Raw genomic sequence first — 19867 nt, forward strand, 5'->3', positions numbered from 1 at the left:
TGTGTTCCTACAGTTCAAGGACTGGGAATAATGTTCTCTGGGCTTGTGGATCTGGGTGGGGAAGGCCCCCAGCCTTCTCTCCTGTGGTTTGCAGCAAAGCCAGCCCTCGATCTTCAGGCTTCTGCGGCCTGTGGCTTCATTCCCTGGATTCTCACATCTACCTTCTGAATCATTCTTTCCTCATGGAAAGTGGCAGGAGTTTGCAGCTGGGTGGTTTTTTCAGTCTGCTTCTTGCCAGTGGAATTTTTGGGCTCTGATATTCTCATTTCATTTTGGAGTTTCTCCTACTTTGTGTAGGTAGGAGGATTTTAAAAAAACTTTGTCTTTTGTGGATTTCATGAGTATCCATTCAAGCAGATGAGATCACATCTGTCAGTGTTTCTGAGATAATCACTTCTCTACATGGACTCCTGATGAGGTGGTTGAGGGATGACACCCTGCAGGGTCAGGGAGCGGGTCCTTCATGTGGCTGACTTCTCTGATTATTTGATCATTTTGTTGGGTGTCTGCCACAGTGATGCAGTGACAGTGATTCAGAAGACAGGCAAAAGAAGACTATTGGAATCCACAAAAAATGGGGGAAAGAAATAAGAGTGTTGGAGTGTTTTTTTTTTTTAGCTTTTATTTTAAAGGGGGTAAAATTAAGCACAACAAAACAGAATAAAGTAGGACATAAGAAAGCAATGTAAAAGATATAAATTTCAAAGCTAGATGACTTGAGATCTTTACAGTCTATCATATTGTCTCTTGTTTTCTTCCAAACAGTTGTCCATGTCTTCGCATACAGAGCAAAACAACATAGTATAAAACTAATCTGAACAGAATGAAGAAAGTGTTTTAGGTCTTCAAAACCAGAAAATAGAGAAGTCACTAACAGCTGTCATAGAGTCTCTCATTCTCTTCAAAATAGCTGTCCATACTTTCATTTTTATTGAGGTTCAACAAAATGAAACAGGTGGGGGGAGAGGTAGCTTGGTTTCCTGGTGCTCTGGGTCCCAGCATGGCATGGGTCCCAGTAAATGCTGGTGGCTTCCACCCTGGGCCCCTGTAGCGTGCCATGCTCACAGCTGATCATGTGGGTGGGGTGGGGTGGTGAGGGGTGGTTTCAAGCTGTTTCTTTCTAATGAATTGACCATTTCACTGCCCAAGTTCTGAAATGGCCAACAGACCATAGAAAGACATCTCTTTAGGCTCCTACTTGAAACCAACAGTGTCAGGAAGCTGCTGGCCTTTATTCAGGGGCAGGGTTACATTTTAAATAGTTTTCATTCTTGAGAGTAACAGTGAGCATTCTTCAAGACAGGCGAGGAAGTGCTAATAGTTTTCAGGTAGTTGGTCCATAGCAATAGGAAAATGACAGACGAGAAAGAAGAAACAACTACACTAGTTGTGTCTACAATGAGACTGGTAAAGTTGAAAACATATAGAACTTTCTAGAACACTGGGTATTCTAGGAAAAGACTAGAAAGAGTGTAGGGGAAAAAAAAAGAGAGAACAAATAAAAGATGTTTTCCAGAGCTAAGAGGTGACATCAGTACTGGGTTGGAAAGGAGCCGTACAACTGGAAGGCACTAAGCAGCAATGGGGAAGACAGAAATAGTTCCTAGAACGTGATGGAAGTTTTGACCATGAGATAAATGAACGGAAAACAATGATGATTTAAAAATGTTCTAACAGCTTTCAGATGGGAAATGATCTAACCAAGAAATAGTGTCAAAAATGAGAAGCAGAGGGAAACGCTTCTTATCTGAAATATCAGAAGCAAAAAAATAAAACGAGGAGGGCGAGCAGGGCTAAATTAATGCGTAGGGAAGCTGACATCTGCGGGAAGAGAGAGCACAGGGACTTGAAAAGAGAGCAAAGGAGACACAGAGCAGAGCTGTGGGGGTGGGCGGGGAAAGGGTGCAAACCGGAGTGTCATTCTCAGGCGTGGGCGTGGCGGGTTGAAAGTCCTCATTGCCCTGGCCTCAGAGACTTCACTACATTAAACATTCTTGGAACTTTACTCAGTCTTTCCTGAAATGCAATAGAAGCAGTTCAGGGCCTGAGGGGCTGACAGCTTTCAGGACGTCCGCTGGACCACGCGCACCAGCAGGGGGAGACACCGAGCTTTAACAAAGTTCAGACAAGGACGCTCTCCTCCCCTTTTCCCACGGAGCTGGCCCTGGAGAGGCAGTGTTCCTTCTCCGAAGTGACAGCCAGCTCCACTCTTGTCTCACTGACTGTTCTTAAGTTTCCAAAATGCGGTGCTGCCCGGGATGTGGCTTTGGGTGTCTGGGAAGCAAAGAGCACGGATGAAGCAGCGCTTCAAGCCTGCTTTTGCTGGAAGACCCGTGAGCTCTGAGATTGCTGACATAAAATTACACGCTTCACAACAAAGCAAAACAAAATGGAGCAACAGAACCTAGCCTGTCAGTGCAGGGGAAGCCACTCTCAGTTTTCCCACTGAGTTTTCTCGCGCTCTTCTGCTATCAAATGTATTTTTCACACTTCAGCAAGAGTGATATTTTATTTTATAATATATATTTAGAACTAACTTGCAGGCTACATGTTTATAGTGCAAAAATTAATAAAGGTTTATATTAGTGAAAACAAGAGCTCTTCACACATACATTTTCCTGTTTTATTAGGTAGTTTTAAATATAAATAGTCTCTGACTTATAGCAAATCCTTTCAAATCAATGGGCTGAGATTTTATGTTAAAATAGAGAGAATTGAAAATCAAACTAAGGCTAGTGTAAGTAGAAAAAAATTAATAAAATTTAGAGTGCAAATCAATGGCGTGAAAGTAAAAAACAAACAAACAAACAAACAAAAACCAAAACCAAAAATGTAATTCTTGGGAAAAGTCCCTAAAACTGATAAGCCTCTAGTGAGACTAATTAGGGAAAAAAGTGGAAACACAACCAATATCAAGAATGAGAGAAAAGATATGATTAGAGATCATGCAAAGATCAAAATAATAAAAGTACAAGAAAACTTTATCCTTGTAAATTTGACTACTTAGACAAAATGGGAAAATTTCTTTAAAAATGTGAATTACTAATGATCACTCAAAAAAGTTAGCGAAGTGTATGATTCAAGCACTTTACCACTAGGCAAAGTGAAATAATTTACATGAAGTCATATTAAAAATATTGACTTGCAATTGCTAAAAACCAGGAGCAGCTCAAATATCCATGAACAGGTGAATAAAGAAATAGTGACAAATCTCCCCAATGAAATGCTACTGAACAATAAAAATGAAGAAGTCACCGATGTATACAAGATGCATAAATCTCAAAATAATTATGTTGAAGGAGGGAAGACAGAATATGGCTTCTTGTGTGATTTCACTTTTATAAAATTTCAGAAAGTGACAGTGAACAGTTTGGCGATTGCCTGTAGATTGGGGGTGAGGATGGTTTACAAATTATCATAGGGAAGTTCTAGGGATAATGGATAATATGCAGTATCATGACGGAAGTGATGGTCTTGGGTTTGATATAAGTGGAAGACTCATAAAATGACACAGGGTAAGTAGAAGGAGTTTGTTAATCATATATTGCTGAAGCTTTTTTTAAACGAGAAAATGTAGGCAGACATTTGTAGGCATAGAATACACTAGTCTCTCTTATTTCATGGACCTCTATTAAATTTCTACTAAGTTCATAATTCTGCATATATTTCTTTGTATTTTGCTCTTGTTTTGTCATGAATGGAGAGTTTTCTTTAAATCTGTCTTTCTCTGTCATCAGTGCTGCAGCTGCTGAAGGCATCTTCCTCTTAAATAGATCAGAGTGGTGGCTCGGCCACTACAGTGGATCTGAGTGGCCCTCTTTCTGCAGCTGCTTTGAGTCTGTTGCTAGAAACGATGTTAGTATATTCCCAGTCTATATATTTAGAGGCTTCAAAAGTATCTGTGGAACAACTGCCTCCCTCTAAACCAGAAAAACTTCTGATGAAAGCAATAATAAAAGTAATTATAAAATGAAAACATAAAGTTGGTGAGAGGGAAATAGGTTACCAGTGCCCTTGTGTCTTTGCTGACAGTGCTTCAAATTCATTCTGTTGACTCCCGAAAGCTTAGTAGATCCTGACTGTTATTCTAAATCTTATAACGTGACACCTCTTTCCATTAACCTTTTTTAGTATAAATCCTCACAGATGTGTGTAATTTCCTGATGATCCCACGTATTTCTGCATAGGTTTATTTTATGCTGTATCTCCCATTAATTGCCTTCTCTGCTTCTTGATGACTGGTTAGTCACTTAGTCTGCCAGAGACAAGTGATGCTGCCTCATACTCATTCCTCATTGGCTGGAGCGGAAGTCAGTATGCCTTTTAAAAACAGTTTCCTTAAGGTCTCTTTATCATTGATATCTTCATATGAGTGTTAGAATTGCGTGTTAGATTTAAATGTCAGAGTTTTGGGGAAGGGAAATCTCTGTGGGTCTTCTAGGGCACAGCACCCTGGCATCTACCAAATTGCCCTGATCTCAAGGAATGGTGGGATTGGGAGATGATACAGCTTCAGTCCCCCAACAGTGAGATCGGTGAGATCGTGGACCTCGAACAGGTGCAGCCTAGCGGGAGGAAGTATTGCAGGAAATAAGGAAGGAGCAACATCAGCACTTTCCTGTATTTATTGTGGGGAGTCCAAGAGGGCCTCTGCAGAGTCACCACTTAAAGCTCCCCTTTGCGGATCTGTATGCCTCTAATGAATGGAAATGAATGGTAACTCAAGACCCTTGGTGAGCAGCTGGGTCAACCAAAATATTTCATGGTGTCCTAGGGAATAAGAAAATCAAATTCCAAAATGGATGCAACTAGAGACCATACCCATAAATGAAGTAAACCAGAGTCACATGCGTCAACATTATACGTCTCCCTGGTGTGAGGAACTGAAAGCATACATAAGGTCCAAAATGAACAATAGATACTGTGAAACGGGAAGAAGTGATTTAAAAGGAAAAAGGAACCAGGATGGGGAAGGGGGAAAGAAAGAAGGGAAAAGGAAAAAAAAAACCCAAATACAAGATAGTTATACTACTAATTTCTCTTAGTTCATTGACAAGAAAGGTTTGTGTTAATATCATTTGGAGAACTTTTAAAGCCCGTATCTTGTACTCTGATTAACTACTTTAGAGAGAACAATACTTGCTGTATGAACTATTGTTGTTATCTTACTATTTTATTATGAAATTTTGATTTACTTTTTTTCCATTAAAAAAAGAAAAAGAAAATCAAACTCTGACTCACTTTCCCAAGGATCCCAGGGGAACTGTACACCTGTGTACTAAGTGACAGATGGTTCAATCTTCCTTCCCTTCATCTACCCCACTCGATGTTTAAAAATAAGATGCCTGTGTCCTTCTGGGACATTTTGAAGCTGAGTGTTGCTGTCCTTCTAAATCTATGGTTTTCCTTTTAGGACAAGCTTGTGAGCAGAGCCAGATTATTAGGTTGACCTCCAACCTGATATACTATAGCATAGTATTTACCTAGAACATAAAAGGCATTTCAGAGATTTAATAAAAAGATGGTTTAATGTATAAATGCTAAGTAAACAAAAACAGGTATTGAAAGAGTTTTGGCCCAGACAGGACACTGTAGCCAGTAAAGCCTCAGGCGGGACCGAGGAGCTCCATCTCCCCCCCGCCCTAGGGATTTACCTATGGCGCCAAAAGAATACCAATGGGCTACCTGTGCATCACTAATGCCCCTTAGGTTCCACCCCAAACCTAGGCTACTTATATGCCCCCACTCCACGTGTTCCACGGAGAGATCGCCAACCCCGGGGGGAGATGCCACACCCCTGGGGATCGGGGGTGTCTCTCCACGCATTCTCAAAATAAAGGTCATTTATATTTCATACTTCTTATCTTTTCAGCCACTGCTGGTCCCCCCCAGTTCTGTGGTATGGTTCCCTGACCGGGAACGGCAGATGAGAGACTCCTGGGCCCTCCCAGTTTGAGCCCCCTGCCATTCAGGACCAGGACCTGACTACATCCTGCATTAGTTCCTCACTTCTACACTCTGGAGCTGTAAACTTGTCACTGCTCGCTCACAAACAACACCAACCCAATTTACCACAGGTGAGCAACCCTCGGAGATTGCCGCTGGGCCAGGCCCCAGGCGGGTTTTCTCCCCCTTTCTGTGGGTTCGCATGACACTCTCACGTCCTTAGATAGCCTAAGGCAGGGTCTTTCTGGGCCAACCTGTGTCCACACTGGGAGACTCTCACGTCCTTCAGAGCTTTTTAAGTTCTCATGGGCAGAGCTGTTACTAAACCCACATGAAATCCGCTTGTATATTGGTGACAGCCAATTATTACAAGTTTTGGAACCATAAAATACCGATCTGTCTAGAGTAAAAAGTGACGACTTTAAACTTAGTAGACCACAGTCCATTGCTTCATCTGGCTATAACTCTGTGGGCCAGACCCTACACCAGATTTTATCTTGGGGACCACTTCCTGTCCCCCTCAAAAAACCATTCCTATTTATAGCTTATCACACTGGTGACAAGTTTACAAAGCTCTCTATCTTTAAGCCTTTGTTTTGGGAATGTGCATCCTTTCCCTTCCAGGATCCCTCCCCCTCCCCACACTTAAAGAGATAATAGCGTCCTTCCTTGCAGCCTTTCAGAGCTTTCTCAGCGTCTCCTTTCCTCCCTGCTTCCCCTCCCACCCCGCTGCAAGCCGACCCATTCCCCGCTGAGATAAAAAAAGATGAGCCCAAACAGTGTTGAGAGATCCCTGTGGGCTACTTTAAGCTCTCATGCCGCGCTCCAGCCCAAACAGTGTTGGGAGATACTGCTGCTTTAGGCTTTCACGCTGTGGCCCAACGCTGCGTGGTATCTTGGCTCTCATGCCACGCTCCAAGTCCATGCGGGGTCTGCTCTAACACCGTGCCCTAATCCGTGTGCCCCGTGAACAGTTCCAGTTCCATGTGGCAGCTCAGCTCTGTGCTGGTCCATTGGTCTGCCAGTGTGTAAGATCCCAGTTTCGTGCTGCATCCCAACTCCGCCTCCCAGCCCCGCCCCCCATGTGTAGCCATCACCACTGCCACCCTGCGCATGTTTCCAGGGACAGTCCCAGTTTGCCCTGCGTGCTACATCCCGGCGCTCACCCCGTCTTCACTCTGTGTACCCAACCTCCACGCTCCACCGGTGCGCCAAAACATAAACAGTAGCTCGGCAGCTTGGCTCAGAGGTACTATTTTTTTACATTCTCAAACCATTTAATCAAGGTTAAATAAGCTGGCAATAGACAAGACTTTGGCTGATAAATGGGCAGTGGCCACCTGGTAATTTTACCAGTTAAAGCCTTCAGTAATCTCCTGTTTAACAATTAAAATTAAGAGGTCTTTATCAATTCCTTTTGCTATTAACCACCAGTAATGTTCAATGTTAAGCTTACTGTCTATATTATACTGTATTGTCACCTGTCTCCTGTGCAACAACTAAAATTAAGAGGTATGTATGAATTCCTTTCTCCACTGAGCCATAATTAACTATATTCAACTGATATTAAATAACACTGTTCTCTGCTGATTTCTCTCCTAAATAAAAAGATAAAAAATTAATTAAACAGGCCATCCTCAAAATCAGATGGCATTAGACATTTTAATAATATAAAGAGGTAGTTATATACATGACATAAATAACATGTCAGTTCCTAAAATTCTCTGGACCTGTCCTCCTTATGGGAAATCATTACTAAAATTACAAGTACCCTGTTGATTATATTTGACTTCTGCATAGTTACTTAATTCTACAGATACCTTCTACTGTAGTCCAGATCCCAAGCAAAAAGGCAAAACTTGACCTTCAAACCTCATAGAGACCTTAATATGGTTTTTCATGTTTTCAACAACAGAGATGACAATAACACTTGTGACACTGGGAGTTCTGAGACAGGTAAACCGACACAAGGTGGAGCTTCCTGCCCCCTCCCCATGGACCATTCCTCAAATGCAGCAGAAGACATTGGGCAAGAGAGTGCTCCATCCTGGCATTCTTTGAGACCTTACCCCAGGGCTCCTGGACTGTCCTAGCCACCAGAGAGTGAGTAAGCCATCCTGACTTCTAGCCCTCACAGGAAATGCCAACATTGCCAGATTCATCATTGACAGATCTGCTTAAACTTGCTGCTAAAGACTGATGGGGCTCAGGGCCAACAACAGCCCCCTTTATGGGTGTCCAAGCATCCAAGTTCCACTAAAAGTCTCAGGGTAAGACATTCTCTATACTTGTGGACATAGAGGCCATAGGACAGAGTTCTTCCTGAGTTTTCAGGCTGCTATATTAAATCCTCAGCCTCTGGGGGTATTAAAGGTCAATCTATGCCATTTACAAACAGAGCCTATTTCAGGCTCTGTTGCAGGTTCCAGACTGCTTCTTCCTGATCCACCCAGTGGTGCCAAATCTTCCCTCCACCACTCTTTCTACAGTCCTAAATCTTAAAAATGCCTTTTTATTACCTTGTGTTTATACAGGCTGTCCCAGACACTGAGGCCTCAACAGCTTACACCTGTTATCACTAGTTAAACCTCTCCTCAGTGATACAAACCACCCTCTTCCTTTCTTATTCACCAGTTTCTCAGACAACCCTGGTCAAGACTGACAGATAAATTTTGTCTTCTCACTTTGTTTATACTTTTTCAATATACATACAAGCTTTTCACACAACCAGGGAGACTGCTGATGTACTTGCTAAAGTTCTGTTACAGAAAATCATTCCAAGGACTACAACCAGGTTACAGCGACCCATACTTGATATTCTTGGCAACCTCAACACTGATCAAAGTTGCTAGACTGCCATCCTGGTTTCACATCACTCAGGCTAAGCAGTGCCCTCCCAGCCCTAAATCTGATCATTTGAATGGTCATCTCATCTTCTGTCACCCACCCATCTCTGCTTCATGAAGGCCTCACAGCCACAGTTTACAGGCTAAGTCATGTTCTGTTATCCACTTTGGTTCCTAATTTCTTACATTCTATTAATGATCATTTTTACAGCAGGACTCTTGACAGTCTTTCCTAAAGACTCCCACATCATGTGTAAGATCATCTTATAATGTTCTATGTAACAACTGTCTTAGTTCTTTCTACCCTCAGCTGTTTGGTTAAATGTGACACCCCTGAAAGCCTAGGCCCTTACCTTCCCTATACTCGTACAGCCACTGCCTTCCCTGCTCCCCCTATTTTTTCCAGTTCAACTCTTGGACCAGGGACAAGTTTTACTCACCTACCCTCTTAACTTTTACACTTTAAGATGGGGGAGTAATCACCTCTTATAACTTCACTCCTCCTAACCTCACACTTATTTTTTCAGAATTCTACCTCACTGTGACAATGATCCTACCTCAACGTGGTCCTGATATAATGACATGTCTAAATCAAAGGCACCTTCCCTTTTACCTCACCTGGGTCCTTAAATATGACAGTGCCATACCTCCTCATAACATCTTGTCTCTTTATTTTTCCAGTGTAACATATATGCTTTCACCAGTGAAGTTGTCCTGGCTAAAACACCTGGCACCAGCTTCTACATGGGCATCAATTGTCATCCTGTCCTAGGCTTCAGTACATCCCCTAGGCTCCAGTACACCGCCTTCTTCCAGCAGGAAGCAGTTAAAGAAAGAAATCTTTGCCCCTTTTTGAAATAATAATCATAAGACGGGATATGAAAAAGTTTTGGCCCATACAGGACACTGTAGCCAGTAAAGCCTCAGGCGGGACCAAGGAGCTCCATCTTCCCCACCCCTAGGAATTTACCTATGGTGCCAAAAGAATACCAATGGGCTACCTGTGCATCACTAATGTCCCTTAGGTTCCACCCCAAACCTAGGCTACTTATATGCCTCCACTCCACGTGTTCCACAGAGAGATCGCTGACCCCGGGGGGAGATGCCACACCCCAGGGGTTTGGGGGTGTCTCTCCCTACATTCTCAAAATAAAGGTCATTTATAATTCATACTTCTTATCTTTTCAGCCGCACCGCTGGTCCCCCACAGTTCTATCAGGTATCAATATATTAATCAAAAATAGGTTAATGAATTTTATACTTATGTATGGAGTAAACATAGGTGCTCATAAATTGAATGGAAAAAGAAAATGTTGTGTATATATATATATACACATAATAGAATATTATTCAACCATAACGAGGAAAGAAATTCTCTCATTTCCAGCAAAATGGGTGGAACTGGAGGACACTAAATTAAGTCAACTAAAGCAGACACAGGCAAGTGGTATGTGTTTTCTCTCATAGATGGGGGTTAAAAATTAGCTGGATTGTACAACAGTGATTTCTGAGGTCAGGAGCAGGTGGGGAGGGTGAGAGCAGGGAGCCAGATTAGACCAGCACACACTTCGTGCATGTACTGAAATATCGCACTGAACTCCACTGATACATGCAACTCATACATGTTAAACCTAAAACAAAAAATAAAAAAGAAATTTTAAGGAAAAAAATATTCTAGAGATGGAAAATCCATTCTGTAATGATAGACATTAACCTTGTCAAGGAAATTACTACAATTTAAATACATTTAACATGATTGCTTCATACATATAAATCAAAATTTATAACCAACTAATATATAAATCTACACTTGTAGTGGAATATTTAATGTAACTCAGTATTTCATAGGTCAACAGGCAAAACTAGGACTTAAATAACAAAGGGCTGGGGATGTAGCTTAGTGGCACAATGCCTGTCTGGCAAGCATGAGATTGTGGATTTGATCCCCTGTACCAACAAACAAACAAACAAAAAATTAGAAAGCTTGTTTTACTACACCTAGATAAGTTGTGAAGCTATTTTCAAGTTTTCTTATATGGGCAAGGTGACAGATTCATCAGTGTTTATATTACACAAAACAACAAAACAGAACAGGTGTGCTTGGACTAATGGGGGGAGTAAGTCATCAACTGAGGATTATAACCATTCAAACTCTTTGCATTTCATATATATACTTTGGCACGGAAGGGGAAGGAGAGATAGAGATGGACGGAAATTAGAAAACTGTATACATTTGATTACAAATAGCCACAGCATTTGCGTCAGTATAAACCATCCTGAAATTCATCCAGTTCAGAAAGATGTTCCTTCCCAAGTCATTCTTATTTTTGAACTTGTGAAAGGGGAAAGCTCTCTACTGACTGTTTCTAGTCTTCAGATTTTTACTCCCCAGTGAGGCCCCCTTTCTCCCGGTCATCAAGCCCTCCCTCCATGCTTCTCCCGGAGTTCTTCTGTGCCTCTGGCTTATCACACTTACCTCCTACCCTACTTTGTTACGCTCTGTTCCCACTTGCAGATCTGCATGGAGTTACCTTCTGGAGTCTGGTTCAGTTAGAGCAACAGGGAACATAATTAGAGGAGGGGGAAGATAGTGAAGTGGCCCAGCTATTTTCTTCCACATCTTATCTCTAGGTTGGTATATGGAGTAAGTCTAAACTGTCCCCCCAAAACTTCCTGTGTTTGAAAGATGACTGGGGGTACTATGCTCATGAGTGTGTTGATCTGTGGTGAGTTCAGTAGCTGACCGCGCTACGAAGCAGTCAGCCCAGGTTGGAGGTGGGTCACTGCCGGTGTGATCTGAAAGGGAGCATGGAGATCCTGCTCCTCACATTTCTCTGCTTCCTGGCTCCATGAGGTGAACAGCTTTCTTCCATTAGGCCGTTTCTGCCATGGAGCCAGCACACCATGGACCAAGCCCAATGGAACCTGAATCAAAGTAGATCTCTCTTCCTTTAAGTTGCAGGTGTCATGTGCTTTTCCCAGTGAGGGAAAGCTGGCCAACACAGCAGGTCACAAGACAGGAGGTTTTGCTCAACAACATCACGTGTGTTACTAGGTGGCCATCTTTATGTAGTATCTGTGCCTCCAGGGCTCATTCACTGCCTTCCCTCTTATCTGCGAGGCTTGAGGTGGCAGCAGTGCTGCTGTTCCCTGCTCTCTCCAGCCTAGAATCACTCTCTGTCCCTATGGTTTACTCACACTCTGGGAACGTAGTGAAGCAGGGAGATAGCAAGAGACTCAGGGAGAATGAACACTAGCTCTCCAGCCAATGTGACTGGGCTTAAGTCTTGTTTTCCAAGGTTAGGGTGTGATTTTCCCTAATGTAACAAGAGGCTCCCAACAGTGATCTAAACCATCAGTACAACGTGATGTGTATTGGACAATGCTGAGGATAAGCAAGGCTGATGGGAGGAGAGAAGACTTCTCAGAGTAACACTGGGCCATGAGTGGAGAGGCTTGTGGGAAGGATTCTGGCTAACAGAGCTAAAGGCAGCCAGGGAAAGGCCATGCCAAAGAGGGAACTGGGACAGTAAAGTGAAGGATGATGACCAAGGCCAGGGAACCAGAGGCGGCAAAGCCTTCATCAGATTGGTGAGATCTTGCCAGCAACAAGATATTCATACCCCTCTGAAGGATGTCTTTGGCTGGATGTGGTGGCACATGCCTATAATCTCAGCATTCAGGAAGCTGAGGCAGGAGGATTACCACATGTTTGAGGCCAGTCTGGGAAACATAGTGATTTCAGGGCCAGAATCAGCCTGAACTACAAAGTGAGACCCCCATCTCAAAAAAGCATCCTTGTTCCATTTTCAATTAATGATGTTTAGAAAGATGCACCTGCTCCCTACCCTGAGTTCCTATAGGCTCACTTGTAAATCAAACTTTTCTGCTTGTAACCCCAGTGTTAATCTCAATTTGCCTCAGATGTAGGCATTTCTGTGTGTAAAAGCCCTAGACACAGAGTTCCTTGGGAAATCTGTTTCAGCCCTTCCCTGAAGGCTGCTGTCACTTCAAGAAGGCTCCGTTTAATCTTTACACCAGTGGACTGTGGGATCGTCACGTCAGTGGACTGTTGTGGGATAATTCCTCAAAGGCAACAGTGCTGAATTTAGGAAGAGTTTAGTTTATAGAGAATTTAGAAGTGGGAGGTACAAAGCACGTGACAAAACATTACATAACTGGTTACATGCATTGAGTTGTACATTGACAGGCAGGCTGGTCTTGAACAGATTTGTTGAAACAGCAGACTTGTTCATCATAGTATAGAAACACCTGGGAACCAGGGGAGGGGGCCTTTACAGAGCGAGCATAGTTAAGGGCATCACCACAGTGCACAACTTTTCCATGGTGGGGACTCTGCTTTCTGCTGTCTCTCTTCAGTACTTTGGCTCAGTAGTCTTTTTTGGGTGGAGAGAACTCACCAGCCAGATGCTAATAATAACTGTGTAAAGAGATCTTTAATCAAACTCTCCTCAAGTTAACCAATTTTCCTTGTCATCCCCTGCTCGTCAGGGACCTGACACACATTCAAACTCAACTAGCAGCTGCTTCTCTCCTGGATTATCCTGTGTGCTATCAGCTCTCAAACCTGAGCAGTTTCCCTTCCTTGTTAGAAGTCAAGGAAATCCTAATGTCTGTCATGAGTCGTGAGGCCTGGACAGGAAACATTAGTAACTTCTATCTGTAGTGTTCATGAATGACACTCTAGGAAAAAAAGACCAAACATTGATTTTCAAAGTGAGAAATGAGTGATAAAAAAGAGAAACAAAATCAGGCTGCCGGTCAGATCTACACTATGATGTATCTTGGGAAGCACTGCTACTCACAGAAAGGACAGGTGTGATTAAGATATACCGAGATTGCTTATAAAAAGAATGCTTCAAAAATTAATAACAGTAAGGCACATGTCGCCATTGATGTCCCTCACATACCCCCTCTCACTGGTCCCATCATTACTGACACTTGGTGAAGCAGCTCTGGTGTTTCTTCCTTGTGAATGTTTTTGATAGCATTCTCAGGGCTGTCTTGAGTTTCTGGGTGGTTTAAAAATGTTTACAGCAATGTTTGTCAAAGCAAACCCACCCAGTGAGTCCCCATGTACATTATTTACTAAATTTGGCATCTTACAACTTCTGTTTTTTCCACAGAGTCAAAATGATCATGAAAAGTAAATGTTTTTAATTGGTTCAGGACATTGAAGCTGTCACAATAACACAACCAGACACTCAGGAAAGAGGACTTCCAGAATGGCTTTGGAAAGCAGCAATGATGGTGGTAGAAGTATCTTAAATCCAGGGGGAGTATTTAATGTGCTTCAGTGGCAATGCATCTTTTACTGTAATAAAATTTTCAAAAATTTTTGTTTCACATTCAAATTCATCTTATAATTTAATCACACCTCATACAAATGCTGGACAAGCATCACAATAAAACCAAACACAAGCTAAAAATTCAAGAAGGGAGATCCAAAGATAAAGAAACAGGGGTGGGGGATTTAGCTCAGTGGTGTAAGCACTTGCCTGGCAAGCACAACATCATGAGTTCGATTCCCGGTACAAAAAAAAAAAAAAAAAAACAAACACCAAAACAAAACAACAACAAAAACATAAAGAAACAAAGGGGGAATCCCACATAGGGCTGTAGTGGAGGCCGGAGTGCAGCATTTTATGGTGGTGCTGGAAGAGGACACAACACATCAGAAGCTGGGGTTATTTCATGAGCACCTGCAGTGATGGATTACACCAGCTGGTGCAAGCTTGCAAGAGTCAATTGTTTCATAAATTGTACAAATCATTTGTTAAACAGAGCCATTATTCAAACTAAACTGACAATATTAAAAATAAAGGAAATGCTAGACCTTATCATTTTCTAATTTTTTGTCATGGTGCTATTATGATAAATGTTTTGGTAATTACTTAAGTCTATGCCAATTGTTGACTGCTGAATGTTGAAACTGATGAGTTGTGAATTGTTGAAATGGGGAATGTTGGATGTGCTACATGAGAGCGAGCTGCTTAACATCTCTTTCCAATTCCACATTCAGCGACAGTGTACTGTAACTTAAAATAGACAACAGTGCAGTATTTACACTATGGAAACCAGCAAATGCTAGGAATCAGGACGTGACTCACAATTTTGATTCTACATCAGAGGCTGACCAATTTTTTTCTTCAAGGTAACACAGGAACATTTATGTGTGTATGAGATGCAGTCTGTCAGAACTGTTTATTAAATCAAACTCTCCTATTGTCAAACTACAGGTGCCATAGACAATATATAACTAGAAGAACATTCCTGTGTTCTAATAATGTTTTATTTATAAAGCAGGTGGTAGGCTCAATGTCTGAAGTGTACAAACTAGATGTAAAAGGGACTACATTGCGAATAGTACAAAAACATGAAAATATTCTTCAATACTTGAAAACTCATTGAATTCAGACAAGTTCCTCACATCATTGATGCATAAGCAAAATTTTAAACATCTTTGTGGTTTCACTATGTCTTACTCAGTAATGAAAATATTTGTCCTGTTAAGGAAAAGAAATTATAAGAACTTGACTTTCTGTTTCTGCAATGACATTAAAGTAAGAAACTGATCTAATAACTGTTCTAGGATCATGAGATATCTGGGGACTGTTACAGAAGAAACTGAGTTACTGGCCTGTGTGTTTGTATAAAGAGGGCACACAGGATTCCCATAAGAGAAAAAACCCCAAATGGAAATAATATCACAATAAAAAGACAAACTCGCACCTGGAACAAATTGCAAAGGGATGATATGAATTATTTCTAATCAAAATGACTCTGGAATGTTTGGTTTTCCGTGACGTAAGAGGGAAAAAAGAGAAAACAGAAGGAAAGGAAAAAGGCCTTTACTGAGGGCTTGGCAAAACTGCTGAAGAGACTCAAGCATTTTCTGGAAGCTTCAGGAAAAAACCAACGGCTTTATGACAGAGGCGGAGCTAAAGGGGCGGGCATAATGACGTATTGACAGCTGATTGGAGGAACCTTTGTGCGTGCGATACGCAGGAGGGTTGGCTTGTGGGTTGCAGAGAAGAAAGCAGGGAGACACTGTCCAGTGCCAAAGGGAGGCGCACATGGGGAAAACCTGTCGGGAAAGAAATTAAAGAGCTGCTTTCAAGAAAGGGAGGCAAACGCAGACTTGCTACTGCTTACTGGGTTCCTGTTATTCTACGAAAGGTTGAGAAGGCTGGAATGAAATTAGTAACATATAATACTATGGAAGAATAGAAAATATAAATAAGTAGAATGTAGATGGTGACAATGATAACTTCATTGTTGTTTCTCTGATGTTGAGGAGAGGGCTCTCCAGATATGATCAGATGGTCCCTTGGAAGTGCTTTCTAGTGTCCTGTCGGTGCAGTTGGTTGAAAAACTGGTTGACATTCAGTCTGACCACTTAAGTGACTGTAAGTGTTAGATCCTGTGCTTCCCGATGTATAAATAAAACAAACTTCCTGTGTTCTAACAAAGTTTAATGTGAAGGCAGGGAGCCCTGTGATTTGATCTGAATGGAAGGAGAATTTGGACTGCTAGCTAATGAGATTTAGAAGGGGTAGAAGAATGGGTTGGAGACTGGCTATGCAGGAGAGGGTTAACGTGTTTCACATTTGTGAGGGACACGGATCATTGATGGGCAGAGGGCTGAATATGGCAAGTGGAGTTCTGAGGCGGCCTCCACAAATGTTGCCTCTCAGATTAATGCCTGATAAAATTCTTTCCTTTCTGTGTGGTGGAACTTGCAGATATGATGGGGTTATCCCTACGGTGTTTGGATTGTGTGTAGACCACAGCTGGTGATAAGAATGGGAGGTTATTCTGGGTGAGTCTGAGCTTACAGGTGAGGCCTGACAAGGGACTGATCTCTCCCTGGAGAAGGAACTTGACCCTGAGAAGGATTGCCTGGGTGGACTTTGAAGATAAAGTGAGCCATATGGCAAAGCTCTGACAGAATCTAGGGTGTACAGTGGTCTCTAGGAACTGGGAGGGACCTGGAGCTGACAAATTAGCCACTAAACTTGGAAGAAGTTCAAGTCCCCAGATGAGAATCGCAATGGCTTCTGTGACTTCAAAGAGACCTGGAGCCGAGGGCCCAACTGAGCCCTGCAGAGACTCTGGCCCAAAAGAGAGTAAGTGGGTGTTGCTTTAAACTGCTAAGTCTATATTCATGTTATGGAGGTCGTTAAAAATTTAGTGTAATATTCTTGCTCACTTCAGTTTTGCATATGAGAGCCTAGGCAACGTTTATGTAATTAGACTGCATAATATTAATACACATTTCGTATATTAATTCTTAATTTTTTGTAAAACATGATTTTATTTATAATGATTTTAAAATAGAATCTAGCTTGGTATCTTTCTACTATTTAAAATTATCTCACCAATTTAATAAAAATTTTACTCACTTTCTCTATATTTTAGTCCCTTCTTCATTTACATTTAAATTTAATCTATCTAGTATCTTTTCTGTGTGTTTATATATGAGCACATTTTACCTTCCAACTAACTAATCGATTCATTAAACACCATTTTTAGTTAAAATTCCCTTATTCTACTGAACTAGAATTTTACTTTTATCATGCAATTCATTCTTAATTTATCAAATGTATTCAGAATAACATCCCTAGCTATGAAAATAGTCCCTGTAGGGCATTTTTACGGAAATACAAGAATAAAATGATGGGGACATAATTCAATACAACTGCTATATTTATAACAGTCTCTTTAGAAATATTGAATTGGATTGTTTCAAACACCAAGAAAAATGATTTGAAATTGTTTAAAAATCTACTTCCTCCAAAAATTTCACTGTAGAACCCTCACCCACAGTTTCCTTACTGCAGTCCCCTGAAGAGGCCTCAGGGACCCAGCACAGCCCCAGGGCTCCTGGCCCGCCCACCCCGCTGCCCCGCCCCCGGAACTGTCCTTCCTCCCCAATCAGATGGACTCAGGACAGTGGTTGGGCCTGTAAAGATGGAGCAGAGCGCAGTGTAACCTGTAATGTGAACACTGCTTAGAAATAAGCTTCCCCCTCCTGTCCGTTTTAGAGTCGTAGCACTTTCCTGCAAATACAGTAAATACGTTTCCCAGTCTGCTTTTATGCAGCCCATTTCACACCACTGTTGTTCTCTTTTGAAGCAGTATGAACATGATTTAATTGTTTAGCTTTATATCATTTGTAAAGTTCAATTAGAGCAAATTCCCCAATTTTATTAATATGTATTTCTGTACACTTATTCTTGAAAAAAAGAGAAACCTTATTAAAAATTCTGTTATTACTATTAAAGCAGGATGACATCCATAGACTGTGCAAGGTAAACTGACCCAACTGCCTGTTCTTTCTATGTCTAACTTCTGTCCTTCAGTAAACTCCCATGTTTGGTAAAGCTTATACTCATTGCCCTAATGAATGAAGTTTTTCTGGAGCATATTTAATGCCTTAGTCTGCCAGAGACAAATGACAAGCTGTCCCCCTCGTTGGCTACAGAGGAAGCTACTTCACGGTTTAATTTAATCACGCTGCTGTGAAGCACTCCCCACCCCCCAAGCCACATCCCATGTCTTGTTCTGCTCTGACTAGCAATCACTTCCTTTAGTCAAGGCAGCCTTTTTCCTCATCCAAGAATTAAGTGTGATGAAAGCTTTTGCTGTATTTTACTGTTCTGTCTTTTCAGATTTCATCTTTTCAGTCAGTTCTATGATGACATCCTAAACACCACCAAAGGCACAAGTCAATGCTTCTTCCAGGATTTAAAAAAAAATAACATTCACAAACGTTTGTGAGAAGCTCTTAGAATCTGGGTGGTGATCTTAAATAAAAAGCAATTCTAGGCAATTATATTCTTGATGTAAACTGCTTACAAGTATATTCAAAAATTGGTTCCTAGTCAAGATAAAAACCATATACAGGTTTTAAGAATAACCATAGGTACATGTTGATTAAAAATATCAGTCTGGTCAAACTTTCTTTTTGCCAGAAGCAACGATCTTGAAAGCCCAAATTAAAAACTCTGTAAAGGAAAAGTTCCTGGACTCTAAACATGTCCCTGAGATTTGTCTTTAAATGGGGGTAAAAATATTAAAGAACACGTGAGGCTTTCTAAAAGCTCTTTAGATATTTTGTGAGTTCAATTCAAAAATAGATGATGCACTAAAAGAGAAGTTTCAGTGTAGCTTCAAAAATCTTTAAATACACAGCAAGGGGGAAGGGCGACTGTAGACCAGAATGGTGACTCCTTCTGTGTGTTATGAGTCCACGTCTCTCAGTTGTCATAATTGTGTCTGTAATTCCCTCCTGAGTCATGGTCACAACCAGCCTGTCTTCCACTATAGTCTCTGGTTTATTCATTAACATAGTGATGTCCTCCAGGTTGATGGTCATAGCTGCCACTCCCACATCCCTGGTCCTCCCCACACCTGGAGTAGCTGTGTCCATGCCCACAAGGTCCCAAAGACCCCTCCTCTCATGCCCCTGGGGGATTTGCCAGCATGATACATGCACACCTAGTAGCCATCAGGGACTCTCCATTCATGGCTTTCATGGTGTTTGGGGCCTGCTCTGGGTTGGTGAAGGAAGGACAGGGAGCCAGAACCCTTGGATCACTGAGTGTCCGCCTCCTTGACAGCAACCACTTCAGAGCATGACTGAGGCTTTTGGAGTGGCCTTCCAGTGCCTGCTCACGGGTGTTGACCCTGCACAGGAAGGGCTTCCCTCTGTCAGAAGAGGGAGCAGTGAACTCAATCAAGCCCTGGAAATTACAAAGGAAAAAGGCTACAGAGCTGGCAAGTTCTGAGGAGAAGGGAGAACAGGGGTTTATTGTTCCTTTTATCCTAAGTAAACCGTTACTACTTTAATGCACTGACTTCTTACTGAATCAAAACAAAACCTTTCTTCTGAGATTCTTTTACCTAATCTTTTTTGTCTGTTTTGTGGTATTGGGTTAATTCTGATTCATTAAATAGTTTGGACTGATGTTATGCAGTACAATGATTTCCCACCAATGTGAAGAATGCAAAGGCTTACAATTTTGAAGTAAAGTCAGTAGAAGAGCACA

The 19867-nt window shown here is 41.8% G+C and overlaps 1 long non-coding RNA gene and 1 other non-coding gene across 2 annotated transcripts; one reads left to right on the top strand and one right to left on the bottom strand.

The window, feature by feature from the left end:
* Nucleotides 1-1108: 1108 nt before the first annotated feature.
* On the bottom strand, nucleotides 1109-1245 carry LOC111758038 (small nucleolar RNA SNORA2/SNORA34 family). Its single transcript, XR_002792279.2, has one exon. It is a non-coding gene; the product is annotated as a small nucleolar RNA SNORA2/SNORA34 family (small nucleolar RNA).
* Nucleotides 1246-4025: 2780 nt separating this feature from the next.
* Nucleotides 4026-10042, top strand: LOC134473738 (uncharacterized). The gene is made up of 3 exons (XR_010044153.1): nucleotides 4026-7195; nucleotides 7862-8216; nucleotides 9474-10042. It is a non-coding gene; the product is annotated as an uncharacterized LOC134473738 (long non-coding RNA).
* Nucleotides 10043-19867: the final 9825 nt, after the last annotated feature.

This window comes from Cavia porcellus, unplaced genomic scaffold, assembly GCF_034190915.1.
Source record: "Cavia porcellus strain 051 isolate PalLab524CR breed Dunkin Hartley unplaced genomic scaffold, mCavPor4.1 scaffold_28, whole genome shotgun sequence".
In the NCBI taxonomy this organism is placed as follows: domain Eukaryota; kingdom Metazoa; phylum Chordata; class Mammalia; order Rodentia; family Caviidae; genus Cavia; species Cavia porcellus.